The 15,590-nt window shown below is 41.6% G+C and overlaps 1 protein-coding gene across 1 annotated transcript in view; it reads right to left on the bottom strand.

Moving 5' to 3' along the window:
- ngfa (nerve growth factor a (beta polypeptide)) overlaps positions 1 to 15,590 on the bottom strand; it is a 129,416-nt gene that overhangs the window by 71,265 nt on the left and 42,561 nt on the right. The window lies entirely within an intron of this gene.

Here is a 15,590-nt window from a genome sequence, read left to right on the forward strand (position 1 = left end):
CCTGATGTCTCTAGAGTAACTGGATGTAACCTGATGTCTCTAGTGTAACCTGATGTAACCTGATGTCTTTAGTGTAACCTGATGTCTCTAGAGTAACCTGATGTCTCTAGAGTAACCTGATGTCTCTAGTGTAACCTGATGTAACCTGATGTCTCTAGTGTAACCTGATGTCTCTAGAGTAACGTGGTGTCTCTAGAGTAACCTGATGTCTCTAGAGTAACTGGATGTAACCTGATGTCTCTAGTGTAACCTGATGTAACCTGATGTCTTTAGTGTAACCTGATGTCTCTAGAGTAACCTGATGTCTCTAGAGTAACCTGATGTCTCTAGTGTAACCTGATGTCTCTAGAGTAACCTGATGTCTCTAGAGTAACCTGATGTCTCTAGAGTAACCTGATGTATCTAGAGTAACCTGATGTCTCTAGTGTAACCTGATGTCTCTAGTGTAACCTGATGTCTCTAGAGTAACCTGATGTCTCTAGAGTAACCTGATGTCTCTAGAGTAACCGTATGTAACCTGATGTCTCTAGTGTAACCTGATGTAACCTGATGTCTCTAGTGTAACCTGATGTCTCTACAGTAACCTGATGTCTCTAGTGTAACCTGATGTCTCTAGTGTAACCTGATGTCTCTAGAGTAACCTGATGTCTCTAGTTTAACCTGATGTCTCTAGAGTAACCTGATGTAACCTGATGTCTCTAGAGTAACCTGATGTCTCTAGAGTAACCTGATGTCCTTAGAGTAACCTGATGTCTCTAGTGTAACCTGATGTCTCTAGTGTAACCTGATGTAATCTGATGTCTCTAGTGTAACCTGATGTCTCTAGTGTAACCGGATGTCTCTAGAGTAACCTGATGCAACCTGATGTCTCTAGAGTAACCTGATGTCTCTAGTGTAACCTGATGTCTCTAGTGTAACCTGATGTCTCTAGTGTAACCTGATGTCTCTAGAGTAACCTGATGTCTCTAGAGTAACCTGATGTCTCTAGAGTAACCTGATGTAACCTGATGTCTCTAGAGTAACCTGATGTCTCTAGAGTAACCTGATGTCTCTACAGTAACCTGATGTCTCTAGTGTAACCTGATGTAACCTGATGTCTCTAGTGTAACCTGATGTCTCTAGAGTAACGTGGTGTCTCTAGAGTAACCTGATGTCTCTAGAGTAACTGGATGTAACCTGATGTCTCTAGTGTAACCTGATGTAACCTGATGTCTTTAATGTAACCTGATGTCTCTAGAGTAACCTGATGTCTCTAGTGTAACCTGATGTCTCTAGAGTAACCTGATGTATCTAGAGTAACGTGATGTCTCTAGAGTAACCTGATGTCTCTAGAGTAACCTGATGTATCTAGAGTAACGTGATGTCTCTAGAGTAACCTGATGTCTCTAGAGTAACTGGATGTAACCTGATGTCTCTAGTGTAACCTGATGTAACCTGATGTCTTTAGTGTAACCTGATGTCTCTAGAGTAACCTGATGTCTCTAGTGTAACCTGATGTCTCTAGAGTAACCTGATGTCTCTAGTGTAACCTGATGTCTCTAGAGTAACCTGATGTCTCTAGTGTAACCTGATGTCTCTAGTGTAACCTGATGTCTCTAGAGTAACCTGATGTCTCTAGTGTAACCTGATGTCTCTAGTGTAACCTGATGTCTCTAGTGTAACCTGATGTCTCTAGAGTAACCTGATGTCTTTAGAGTAACCTGATGTCTCTAGAGTAACCTGATGTCTCTAGAGTAACCTGATGTATCTAGTTTAACCTGATGTAACCTGATGTCTCTAGTGTAACCTGATGTCTCTGGAGTAACCTGATGTCTCTAGTGTAACCTGATGTCTCTAGTGTAACCTGATGTCTCTAGTGTAACCTGATGTCTCTAGAGTAACCTGATGTCTCTAGTGTAACCTGATGTCTCTAGAGTAACCTGATGTCTCTAGAGTAACCTGATGTATCTAGAGTAACCTGATGTCTCTAGTGTAACCTGATGTCTCTAGTGTAACCTGATGTCTCTAGAGTAACCTGATGTCTCTAGAGTAACCTGATGTCTCTAGAGTAACCGGATGTAACCTGATGTCTCTAGTGTAACCTGATGTAACCTGATGTCTCTAGTGTAACCTGATGTCTCTACAGTAACCTGATGTCTCTTGTGTAACCTGATGTCTCTAGTGTAACCTGATGTCTCTAGAGTAACCTGATGTCTCTAGTTTAACCTGATGTCTCTAGAGTAACCTGATGTAACCTGATGTCTCTAGAGTAACCTGATGTCTCTAGAGTAACCTGATGTCCTTAGAGTAACCTGATGTCTCTAGTGTAACCTGATGTCTCTAGTGTAACCTGATGTAATCTGATGTCTCTAGTGTAACCTGATGTCTCTAGTGTAACCGGATGTCTCTAGAGTAACCTGATGCAACCTGATGTCTCTAGAGTAACCTGATGTCTCTAGTGTAACCTGATGTCTCTAGTGTAACCTGATGTCTCTAGAGTAACCTGATGTCTCTAGAGTAACCTGATGTCTCTAGAGTAACCTGATGTAACCTGATGTCTCTAGAGTAACCTGATGTCTCTAGAGTAACCTGATGTCTCTAGTGTAACCTGATGTAACCTGATGTCTCTAGTGTAACCTGATGTCTCTAGAGTAACGTGGTGTCTCTAGAGTAACCTGATGTCTCTAGTGTAACCTGATGTAACCTGATGTCTCTAGTGTAACCTGATGTCTCTAGAGTAACGTGGTGTCTCTAGAGTAACCTGATGTCTCTAGTGTAACCTGATGTAACCTGATGTCTTTAGTGTAACCTGATGTCTCTAGAGTAACCTGATGTCTCTAGTGTAACCTGATGTCTCTAGAGTAACCTGATGTCTCTAGTGTAACCTGATGTCTCTAGAGTAACCTGATGTCTCTAGAGTAACCTGATGTATCTAGAGTAACGTGATGTCTCTAGAGTAACCTGATGTCTCTAGAGTAACTGGACGTAACCTGATGTCTCTAGTGTAACCTGATGTAACCTGATGTCTTTAGAGTAACCTGATGTCTCTAGTGTAACCTGATGTCTCTAGTGTAACCTGATGTCTCTAGAGTAACCTGATGTAACCTGATGTCTCTAGAGTAACCTGATGTCTCTAGTGTAACCTGATGTCTCTAGAGTAACCTGATGTATCTAGAGTAACGTGATGTCTCTAGAGTAACCTGATGTCTCTAGAGTAACTGGATGTAACCTGATGTCTCTAGTGTAACCTGATGTAACCTGATGTCTTTAGTGTAACCTGATGTCTCTAGAGTAACCTGATGTCTCTAGAGTAACCTGATGTCTCTAGTGTAACCTGATGTAACCTGATGTCTCTAGTGTAACCTGATGTCTCTAGAGTAACGTGGTGTCTCTAGAGTAACCTGATGTCTCTAGAGTAACTGGATGTAACCCGATGTCTCTAGTGTAACCTGATGTAACCTGATGTCTTTAGTGTAACCTGATGTCTCTAGAGTAACCTGATGTCTCTAGAGTAACCTGATGTCTCTAGTGTAACCTGATGTCTCTAGAGTAACCTGATGTCTCTAGAGTAACCTGATGTATCTAGAGTAACGTGATGTCTCTAGAGTAACCTGATGTCTCTAGAGTAACTGGATGTAACCTGATGTCTCTAGTGTAACCTGATGTAACCTGATGTCTTTAGTGTAACCTGATGTCTCTAGAGTAACCTGATGTCTCTAGTGTAACCTGATGTCTCTAGAGTAACCTGATGTCTCTAGTGTAACCTGATGTCTCTAGAGTAACCTGATGTCTCTAGAGTAACCTGATGTAACCTGATGTCTCTAGAGTAACCTGATGTCTCTAGAGTAACCTGATGTCCTTAGAGTAACCTGATGTCTCTAGTGTAACCTGATGTCTCTAGTGTAACCTGATGTAATCTGATGTCTCTAGTGTAACCTGATGTCTCTAGTGTAACCGGATGTCTCTAGAGTAACCTGATGCAACCTGATGTCTCTAGAGTAACCTGATGTCTCTAGTGTAACCTGATGTCTCTAGTGTAACCTGATGTCTCTAGTGTAACCTGATGTCTCTAGAGTAACCTGATGTCTCTAGAGTAACCTGATGTCTCTAGAGTAACCTGATGTAACCTGATGTCTCTAGAGTAACCTGATGTCTCTAGAGTAACCTGATGTCTCTAGTGTAACCTGATGTAACCTGATGTCTCTAGTGTAACCTGATGTCTCTAGAGTAACCTGATGTCTCTAGTGTAACCTGATGTCTCTAGAGTAACCTGATGTCTCTAGAGTAACCTGATGTATCTAGAATAACGTGATGTCTCTAGAGTAACCTGATGTCTCTAGAGTAACTGGATGTAACCTGATGTCTCTAGTGTAACCTGATGTAACCTGATGTCTTTAGAGTAACCTGATGTCTCTAGTGTAACCTGATGTCTCTAGTGTAACCTGATGTCTCTAGAGTAACCTGATGTAACCTGATGTCTCTAGAGTAACCTGATGTCTCTAGTGTAACCTGATGTCTCTAGAGTAACCTGATGTATCTAGAGTAACGTGATGTCTCTAGAGTAACCTGATGTCTCTAGAGTAACCTGATGTAACCTGATGTCTCTAGAGTAACCTGATGTCTCTAGTGTAACCTGATGTCTCTAGAGTAACCTGATGTATCTAGAGTAACCTGATGTCTCTAGTGTAACCTGATGTCTCTAGAGTAACCTGATGTATCTAGAGTAACGTGATGTCTTTAGAGTAACCTGATGTCTCTAGTGTAACCTGATGTCTCTAGTGTAACCTGATGTCTCTAGTGTAACCTGATGTAACCTGATGTCTTTAGTGTAACCTGATGTCTCTAGAGTAACCTGATGTCTCTAGAGTAACCTGATGTCTCTAGTGTAACCTGATGTAACCTGATGTCTCTAGTGTAACCTGATGTCTCTAGAGTAACGTGGTGTCTCTAGAGTAACCTGATGTCTCTAGAGTAACTGGATGTAACCTGATGTCTCTAGTGTAACCTGATGTAACCTGATGTCTTTAGTGTAACCTGATGTCTCTAGAGTAACCTGATGTCTCTAGTGTAACCTGATGTCTCTAGAGTAACCTGATGTCTCTAGTGTAACCTGATGTCTCTAGAGTAACCTGATGTCTCTAGAGTAACCTGATGTCTCTAGTGTAACCTGATGTCTCTAGAGTAACCTGATGTCTCTAGTGTAACCTGATGTCTCTAGAGTAACGTGGTGTCTCTAGAGTAACCTGATGTCTCTAGTGTAACCTGATGTAACCTGATGTCTCTAGTGTAACCTGATGTCTCTAGAGTAACGTGGTGTCTCTAGAGTAACCTGATGTCTCTAGTGTAACCTGATGTAACCTGATGTCTTTAGTGTAACCTGATGTCTCTAGAGTAACCTGATGTCTCTAGTGTAACCTGATGTCTCTAGAGTAACCTGATGTCTCTAGTGTAACCTGATGTCTCTAGAGTAACCTGATGTCTCTAGAGTAACCTGATGTATCTAGAGTAACGTGATGTCTCTAGAGTAACCTGATGTCTCTAGAGTAACTGGACGTAACCTGATGTCTCTAGTGTAACCTGATGTAACCTGATGTCTTTAGAGTAACCTGATGTCTCTAGTGTAACTTGATGTCTCTAGTGTAACCTGATGTCTCTAGAGTAACCTGATGTAACCTGATGTCTCTAGAGTAACCTGATGTCTCTAGTGTAACCTGATGTCTCTAGAGTAACCTGATGTATCTAGAGTAACGTGATGTCTCTAGAGTAACCTGATGTCTCTAGAGTAACTGGATGTAACCTGATGTCTCTAGTGTAACCTGATGTAACCTGATGTCTTTAGTGTAACCTGATGTCTCTAGAGTAACCTGATGTCTCTAGAGTAACCTGATGTCTCTAGTGTAACCTGATGTAACCTGATGTCTCTAGTGTAACCTGATGTCTCTAGAGTAACGTGGTGTCTCTAGAGTAACCTGATGTCTCTAGAGTAACTGGATGTAACCCGATGTCTCTAGTGTAACCTGATGTAACCTGATGTCTTTAGTGTAACCTGATGTCTCTAGAGTAACCTGATGTCTCTAGAGTAACCTGATGTCTCTAGTGTAACCTGATGTCTCTAGAGTAACCTGATGTCTCTAGAGTAACCTGATGTATCTAGAGTAACGTGATGTCTCTAGAGTAACCTGATGTCTCTAGAGTAACTGGATGTAACCTGATGTCTCTAGTGTAACCTGATGTAACCTGATGTCTTTAGTGTAACCTGATGTCTCTAGAGTAACCTGATGTCTCTAGTGTAACCTGATGTCTCTAGAGTAACCTGATGTCTCTAGTGTAACCTGATGTCTCTAGAGTAACCTGATGTCTCTAGAGTAACCTGATGTAACCTGATGTCTCTAGAGTAACCTGATGTCTCTAGAGTAACCTGATGTCCTTAGAGTAACCTGATGTCTCTAGTGTAACCTGATGTCTCTAGTGTAACCTGATGTAATCTGATGTCTCTAGTGTAACCTGATGTCTCTAGTGTAACCGGATGTCTCTAGAGTAACCTGATGCAACCTGATGTCTCTAGAGTAACCTGATGTCTCTAGTGTAACCTGATGTCTCTAGTGTAACCTGATGTCTCTAGTGTAACCTGATGTCTCTAGAGTAACCTGATGTCTCTAGAGTAACCTGATGTCTCTAGAGTAACCTGATGTAACCTGATGTCTCTAGAGTAACCTGATGTCTCTAGAGTAACCTGATGTCTCTAGTGTAACCTGATGTAACCTGATGTCTCTAGTGTAACCTGATGTCTCTAGAGTAACCTGATGTCTCTAGTGTAACCTGATGTCTCTAGAGTAACCTGATGTCTCTAGAGTAACCTGATGTATCTAGAGTAACGTGATGTCTCTAGAGTAACCTGATGTCTCTAGAGTAACTGGATGTAACCTGATGTCTCTAGTGTAACCTGATGTAACCTGATGTCTTTAGAGTAACCTGATGTCTCTAGTGTAACCTGATGTCTCTAGTGTAACCTGATGTCTCTAGAGTAACCTGATGTAACCTGATGTCTCTAGAGTAACCTGATGTCTCTAGTGTAACCTGATGTCTCTAGAGTAACCTGATGTATCTAGAGTAACGTGATGTCTCTAGAGTAACCTGATGTCTCTAGAGTAACCTGATGTAACCTGATGTCTCTAGAGTAACCTGATGTCTCTAGTGTAACCTGATGTCTCTAGAGTAACCTGATGTATCTAGAGTAACCTGATGTCTCTAGTGTAACCTGATGTCTCTAGAGTAACCTGATGTATCTAGAGTAACGTGATGTCTTTAGAGTAACCTGATGTCTCTAGTGTAACCTGATGTCTCTAGTGTAACCTGATGTCTCTAGTGTAACCTGATGTAACCTGATGTCTTTAGTGTAACCTGATGTCTCTAGAGTAACCTGATGTCTCTAGAGTAACCTGATGTCTCTAGTGTAACCTGATGTAACCTGATGTCTCTAGTGTAACCTGATGTCTCTAGAGTAACGTGGTGTCTCTAGAGTAACCTGATGTCTCTAGAGTAACTGGATGTAACCTGATGTCTCTAGTGTAACCTGATGTAACCTGATGTCTTTAGTGTAACCTGATGTCTCTAGAGTAACCTGATGTCTCTAGTGTAACCTGATGTATCTAGAGTAACCTGATGTCTCTAGTGTAACCTGATGTCTCTAGAGTAACCTGATGTCTCTAGAGTAACCTGATGTATCTAGAGTAACGTGATGTCTCTAGAGTAACCTGATGTCTCTAGAGTAACTGGATGTAACCTGATGTCTCTAGTGTAACCTGATGTAACCTGATGTCTTTAGTGTAACCTGATGTCTCTAGAGTAACCTGATGTCTCTAGTGTAACCTGATGTCTCTAGAGTAACCTGATGTCTCTAGTGTAACCTGATGTCTCTAGAGTAACCTGATGTCTCTAGTGTAACCTGATGTCTCTAGTGTAACCTGATGTCTCTAGAGTAACCTGATGTCTCTAGTGTAACCTGATGTCTCTAGAGTAACCTGATGTCTCTAGAGTAACCTGATGTATCTAGAGTAACGTGATGTCTCTAGAGTAACCTGATGTCTCTAGAGTAACTGGATGTAACCTGATGTCTCTAGTGTAACCTGATGTAACCTGATGTCTTTAGAGTAACCTGATGTCTCTAGTGTAACCTGATGTCTCTAGTGTAACCTGATGTCTCTAGAGTAACCTGATGTAACCTGATGTCTCTAGAGTAACCTGATGTCTCTAGTGTAACCTGATGTCTCTAGAGTAACCTGATGTATCTAGAGTAACGTGATGTCTCTAGAGTAACCTGATGTCTCTAGAGTAACTGGATGTAACCTGATGTCTCTAGTGTAACCTGATGTAACCTGATGTCTTTAGTGTAACCTGATGTCTCTAGAGTAACCTGATGTCTCTAGAGTAACCTGATGTCTCTAGTGTAACCTGATGTAACCTGATGTCTCTAGTGTAACCTGATGTCTCTAGAGTAACGTGGTGTCTCTAGAGTAACCTGATGTCTCTAGAGTAACTGGATGTAACCTGATGTCTCTAGTGTAACCTGATGTAACCTGATGTCTTTAGTGTAACCTGATGTCTCTAGAGTAACCTGATGTCTCTAGAGTAACCTGATGTCTCTAGTGTAACCTGATGTAACCTGATGTCTCTAGTGTAACCTGATGTCTCTAGAGTAACGTGGTGTCTCTAGAGTAACCTGATGTCTCTAGAGTAACTGGATGTAACCTGATGTCTCTAGTGTAACCTGATGTAACCTGATGTCTTTAGTGTAACCTGATGTCTCTAGAGTAACCTGATGTCTCTAGTGTAACCTGATGTCTCTAGAGTAACCTGATGTCTCTAGTGTAACCTGATGTCTCTAGAGTAACCTGATGTCTCTAGAGTAACCTGATGTATCTAGAGTAACGTGATGTCTCTAGAGTAACCTGATGTCTCTAGAGTAACTGGATGTAACCTGATGTCTCTAGTGTAACCTGATGTAACCTGATGTCTTTAGTGTAACCTGATGTCTCTAGAGTAACCTGATGTCTCTAGTGTAACCTGATGTCTCTAGAGTAACCTGATGTCTCTAGTGTAACCTGATGTCTCTAGAGTAACCTGATGTCTCTAGTGTAACCTGATGTCTCTAGTGTAACCTGATGTCTCTAGAGTAACCTGATGTCTCTAGTGTAACCTGATGTCTCTAGAGTAACCTGATGTCTCTAGAGTAACCTGATGTATCTAGAGTAACGTGATGTCTCTAGAGTAACCTGATGTCTCTAGAGTAACTGGATGTAACCTGATGTCTCTAGTGTAACCTGATGTAACCTGATGTCTTTAGAGTAACCTGATGTCTCTAGTGTAACCTGATGTCTCTAGTGTAACCTGATGTCTCTAGAGTAACCTGATGTAACCTGATGTCTCTAGAGTAACCTGATGTCTCTAGTGTAACCTGATGTCTCTAGAGTAACCTGATGTCTCTAGTGTAACCTGATGTCTCTAGAGTAACCTGATGTCTCTAGAGTAACCTGATGTATCTAGAGTAACGTGATGTCTCTAGAGTAACCTGATGTCTCTAGAGTAACTGGATGTAACCTGATGTCTCTAGTGTAACCTGATGTAACCTGATGTCTTTAGTGTAACCTGATGTCTCTAGAGTAACCTGATGTCTCTAGTGTAACCTGATGTCTCTAGAGTAACCTGATGTCTCTAGTGTAACCTGATGTCTCTAGTGTAACCTGATGTCTCTAGAGTAACCTGATGTCTCTAGTGTAACCTGATGTCTCTAGTGTAACCTGATGTCTCTAGTGTAACCTGATGTCTCTAGAGTAACCTGATGTCTCTAGAGTAACCTGATGTAACCTGATGTCTCTAGAGTAACCTGATGTCTCTAGAGTAACCTGATGTATCTAGTTTAACCTGATGTAACCTGATGTCTCTAGTGTAACCTGATGTCTCTGGAGTAACCTGATGTCTCTAGTGTAACCTGATGTCTCTAGTGTAACCTGATGTCTCTAGTGTAACCTGATGTCTCTAGAGTAACCTGATGTCTCTAGAGTAACCTGATGTCTCTAGTGTAACCTGATGTCTCTAGTGTAACCTGATGTCTCTAGAGTAACCTGATGTCTCTAGAGTAACCTGATGTCTCTAGAGTAACCGGATGTAACCTGATGTCTCTAGTGTAACCTGATGTCTCTACAGTAACCTGATGTCTCTAGTGTAACCTGATGTCTCTAGTGTAACCTGATGTCTCTAGAGTAACCTGATGTCTCTAGTTTAACCTGATGTCTCTAGAGTAACCTGATGTAACCTGATGTCTCTAGAGTAACCTGATGTCTCTAGAGTAACCTGATGTCCTTAGAGTAACCTGATGTCTCTAGTGTAACCTGATGTCTCTAGTGTAACCTGATGTAATCTGATGTCTCTAGTGTAACCTGATGTCTCTAGTGTAACCGGATGTCTCTAGAGTAACCTGATGCAACCTGGTGTCTCTAGAGTAACCTGATGTCTCTAGTGTAACCTGATGTCTCTAGTGTAACCTGATGTCTCTAGTGTAACCTGATGTCTCTAGAGTAACCTGATGTCTCTAGAGTAACCTGATGTCTCTAGAGTAACCTGATATAACCTGATGTCTCTAGAGTAACCTGATGTCTCTAGAGTAACCTGATGTCTCTAGAGTAACCTGATGTCTCTAGTGTAACCTGATGTAACCTGATGTCTCTAGTGTAACCTGATGTCTCTAGAGTAACGTGGTGTCTCTAGAGTAACCTGATGTCTCTAGTGTAACCTGATGTAACCTGATGTCTTTAGTGTAACCTGATGTCTCTAGAGTAACCTGATGTCTCTAGTGTAACCTGATGTCTCTAGAGTAACCTGATGTCTCTAGTGTAACCTGATGTCTCTAGAGTAACCTGATGTCTCTAGAGTAACCTGATGTATCTAGAGTAACGTGATGTCTCTAGAGTAACCTGATGTCTCTAGAGTAACTGGATGTAACCTGATGTCTCTAGTGTAACCTGATGTAACCTGATGTCTTTAGAGTAACCTGATGTCTCTAGTGTAACCTGATGTCTCTAGTGTAACCTGATGTCTCTAGAGTAACCTGATGTAACCTGATGTCTCTAGAGTAACCTGATGTCTCTAGTGTAACCTGATGTCTCTAGTGTAACCTGATGTCTCTAGAGTAACCTGATGTAACCTGATGTCTCTAGAGTAACCTGATGTCTCTAGTGTAACCTGATGTCTCTGGAGTAACCTGATGTCCTTAGAGTAACCTGATGTCTCTAGTGTAACCTGATGTCTCTAGTGTAACCTGATGTAATCTGATGTCTCTAGTGTAACCTGATGTCTCTAGTGTAACCGGATGTCTCTAGAGTAACCTGATGCAACCTGATGTCTCTAGAGTAACCTGATGTCTCTAGTGTAACCTGATGTCTCTAGTGTAACCTGATGTCTCTAGTGTAACCTGATGTCTCTAGAGTAACCTGATGTCTCTAGAGTAACCTGATGTCTCTAGAGTAACCTGATGTAACCTGATGTCTCTAGAGTAACCTGATGTCTCTAGAGTAACCTGATGTCTCTAGTGTAAGCTGATGTAACCTGATGTCTCTAGTGTAACCTGATGTCTCTAGAGTAACGTGGTGTCTCTAGAGTAACCTGATGTCTCTAGAGTAACTGGATGTAACCTGATGTCTCTAGTGTAACCTGATGTAACCTGATGTCTTTAGTGTAACCTGATGTCTCTAGAGTAACCTGATGTCTCTAGTGTAACCTGATGTCTCTAGAGTAACCTGATGTCTCTAGAGTAACCTGATGTATCTAGAGTAACGTGATGTCTCTAGAGTAACCTGATGTCTCTAGAGTAACTGGATGTAACCTGATGTCTCTAGTGTAACCTGATGTAACCTGATGTCTTTAGTGTAACCTGATGTCTCTAGAGTAACCTGATGTCTCTAGTGTAACCTGATGTCTCTAGAGTAACCTGATGTCTCTAGTGTAACCTGATGTCTCTAGAGTAACCTGATGTCTCTAGTGTAACCTGATGTCTCTAGTGTAACCTGATGTCTCTAGAGTAACCTGATGTCTCTAGTGTAACCTGATGTCTCTAGTGTAACCTGATGTCTCTAGTGTAACCTGATGTCTCTAGAGTAACCTGATGTCTCTAGAGTAACCTGATGTAACCTGATGTCTCTAGAGTAATGATGTCTCTAGAGTAACCTGATGTCTCTAGTTTAACCTGATGTAACCTGATGTCTCTAGTGTAACCTGATGTCTCTAGAGTAACGTGGTGTCTCTAGAGTAACCTGATGTCTCTAGTGTAACCTGATGTAACCTGATGTCTTTAGTGTAACCTGATGTCTCTAGAGTAACCTGATGTCTCTAGTGTAACCTGATGTCTCTAGAGTAACCTGATGTCTCTAGTGTAACCTGATGTCTCTAGAGTAACCTGATGTCTCTAGAGTAACCTGATGTATCTAGAGTAACGTGATGTCTCTAGAGTAACCTGATGTCTCTAGAGTAACTGGATGTAACCTGATGTCTCTAGTGTAACCTGATGTCTCTAGTGTAACCTGATGTCTATAGTGTAACCTGATGTCTCTAGAGTAACCTGATGTAACCTGATGTCTCTAGAGTAACCTGATGTCTCTAGTGTAACCTGATGTCTCTAGTGTAACCTGATGTCTCTAGAGTAACCTGATGTAACCTGATGTCTCTAGAGTAACCTGATGTCTCTAGTGTAACCTGATGTCTCTGGAGTAACCTGATGTCCTTAGAGTAACCTGATGTCTCTAGTGTAACCTGATGTCTCTAGTGTAACCGGATGTCTCTAGAGTAACCTGATGCAACCTGATGTCTCTAGAGTAACCTGATGTCTCTAGTGTAACCTGATGTCTCTAATGTAACCTGATGTCTCTAGTGTAACCTGATGTCTCTAGAGTAACCTGATGTCTCTAGAGTAACCTGATGTCTCTAGAGTAACCTGATGTAACCTGATGTCTCTAGAGTAACCTGATGTCTCTAGAGTAACCTGATGTCTCTAGTGTATCCTGATGTAACCTGATGTCTCTAGTGTAACCTGATGTCTCTAGAGTAACGTGGTGTCTCTAGAGTAACCTGATGTCTCTAGAGTAACTGGATGTAACCTGATGTCTCTAGTGTAACCTGATGTAACCTGATGTCTTTAGTGTAACCTGATGTCTCTAGAGTAACCTGATGTCTCTAGTGTAACCTGATGTCTCTAGAGTAACCTGATGTCTCTAGTGTAACCTGATGTCTCTAGAGTAACCTGATGTCTCTAGTGTAACCTGATGTCTCTAGTGTAACCTGATGTCTCTAGAGTAACCTGATGTCTCTAGTGTAACCTGATGTCTCTAGTGTAACCTGATGTCTCTAGTGTAACCTGATGTCTCTATAGTAACCTGATGTCTCTAGAGTAACCTGATGTAACCTGATGTCTCTAGAGTAATGATGTCTCTAGAGTAACCTGATGTCTCTAGTTTAACCTGATGTAACCTGATGTCTCTAGTGTAACCTGATGTCTCTGGAGTAACCTGATGTCTCTAGTGTAACCTGATGTCTCTAGTGTAACCTGATGTCTCTAGTGTAACCTGATGTCTCTAGAGTAACCTGATGTCTCTAGTGTAACCTGATGTCTCTAGAGTAACCTGATGTCTCTAGAGTAACCTGATGTATCTAGAGTAACCTGATGTCTCTAGTGTAACCTGATGTCTCTAGAGTAACCTGATGCAACCTGATGTCTCTAGAGTAACCTGATGTCTCTAGTGTAACCTGATGTCTCTAGTGTAACCTGATGTCTCTAGTGTAACCTGATGTCTCTAGAGTAACCTGATGTCTCTAGAGTAACCTGATGTCTCTAGAGTAACCGGATATAACCTGATGTCTCTAGAGTAACCTGATGTCTCTAGAGTAACCTGATGTCTCTAGAGTAACCTGATGTCTCTAGTGTAACCTGATGTAACCTGATGTCTCTAGTGTAACCTGATGTCTCTAGAGTAACGTGGTGTCTCTAGAGTAACCTGATGTCTCTAGTGTAACCTGATGTAACCTGATGTCTTTAGTGTAACCTGATGTCTCTAGAGTAACCTGATGTCTCTAGTGTAACCTGATGTCTCTAGAGTAACCTGATGTCTCTAGTGTAACCTGATGTCTCTAGAGTAACCTGATGTCTCTAGAGTAACCTGATGTATCTAGAGTAACGTGATGTCTCTAGAGTAACCTGATGTCTCTAGAGTAACTGGATGTAACCTGATGTCTCTAGTGTAACCTGATGTAACCTGATGTCTTTAGAGTAACCTGATGTCTCTAGTGTAACCTGATGTCTCTAGTGTAACCTGATGTCTCTAGAGTAACCTGATGTAACCTGATGTCTCTAGAGTAACCTGATGTCTCTAGTGTAACCTGATGTCTCTAGTGTAACCTGATGTCTCTAGAGTAACCTGATGTAACCTGATGTCTCTAGAGTAACCTGATGTCTCTAGTGTAACCTGATGTCTCTGGAGTAACCTGATGTCCTTAGAGTAACCTGATGTCTCTAGTGTAACCTGATGTCTCTAGTGTAACCTGATGTAATCTGATGTCTCTAGTGTAACCTGATGTCTCTAGTGTAACCGGATGTCTCTAGAGTAACCTGATGCAACCTGATGTCTCTAGAGTAACCTGATGTCTCTAGTGTAACCTGATGTCTCTAGTGTAACCTGATGTCTCTAGAGTAACCTGATGTCTCTAGAGTAACCTGATGTCTCTAGAGTAACCTGATGTAACCTGATGTCTCTAGAGTAACCTGATGTCTCTAGAGTAACCTGATGTCTCTAGTGTAACCTGATGTAACCTGATGTCTCTAGTGTAACCTGATGTCTCTAGAGTAACGTGGTGTCTCTAGAGTAACCTGATGTCTCTAGAGTAACTGGATGTAACCTGATGTCTCTAGTGTAACCTGATGTAACCTGATGTCTTTAGTGTAACCTGATGTCTCTAGAGTAACCTGATGTCTCTAGTGTAACCTGATGTCTCTAGAGTAACCTGATGTCTCTAGTGTAACCTGATGTCTCTAGAGTAACCTGATGTCTCTAGAGTAACCTGATGTATCTAGAGTAACGTGATGTCTCTAGAGTAACCTGATGTCTCTAGAGTAACTGGATGTAACCTGATGTCTCTAGTGTAACCTGATGTAACCTGATGTCTTTAGTGTAACCTGATGTCTCTAGAGTAACCTGATGTCTCTAGTGTAACCTGATGTCTCTAGAGTAACCTGATGTCTCTAGTGTAACCTGATGTCTCTAGAGTAACCTGATGTCTCTAGTGTAACCTGATGTCTCTAGTGTAACCTGATGTCTCTAGAGTAACCTGATGTCTCTAGTGTAACCTGATGTCTCTAGTGTAACCTGATGTCTCTAGTGTAACCTGATGTCTCTAGAGTAACCTGATGTCTCTAGAGTAACCTGATGTAACCTGATGTCTCTAGAGTAATGATGTCTCTAGAGTAACCTGATGTCTCTAGTTTAACCTGATGTAACCTGATGTCTCTAGTGTAACCTGATGTCTCTAGAGTAACGTGGTGTCTCTAGAGTAACCTGATGTCTCTAGTGTAA

The sequence above is a fragment of the Oncorhynchus mykiss genome, chromosome 9 (assembly GCF_057628025.1).
Source record: "Oncorhynchus mykiss isolate SJ-2025 chromosome 9, ASM5762802v1, whole genome shotgun sequence".
Taxonomy (NCBI): domain Eukaryota; kingdom Metazoa; phylum Chordata; class Actinopteri; order Salmoniformes; family Salmonidae; genus Oncorhynchus; species Oncorhynchus mykiss.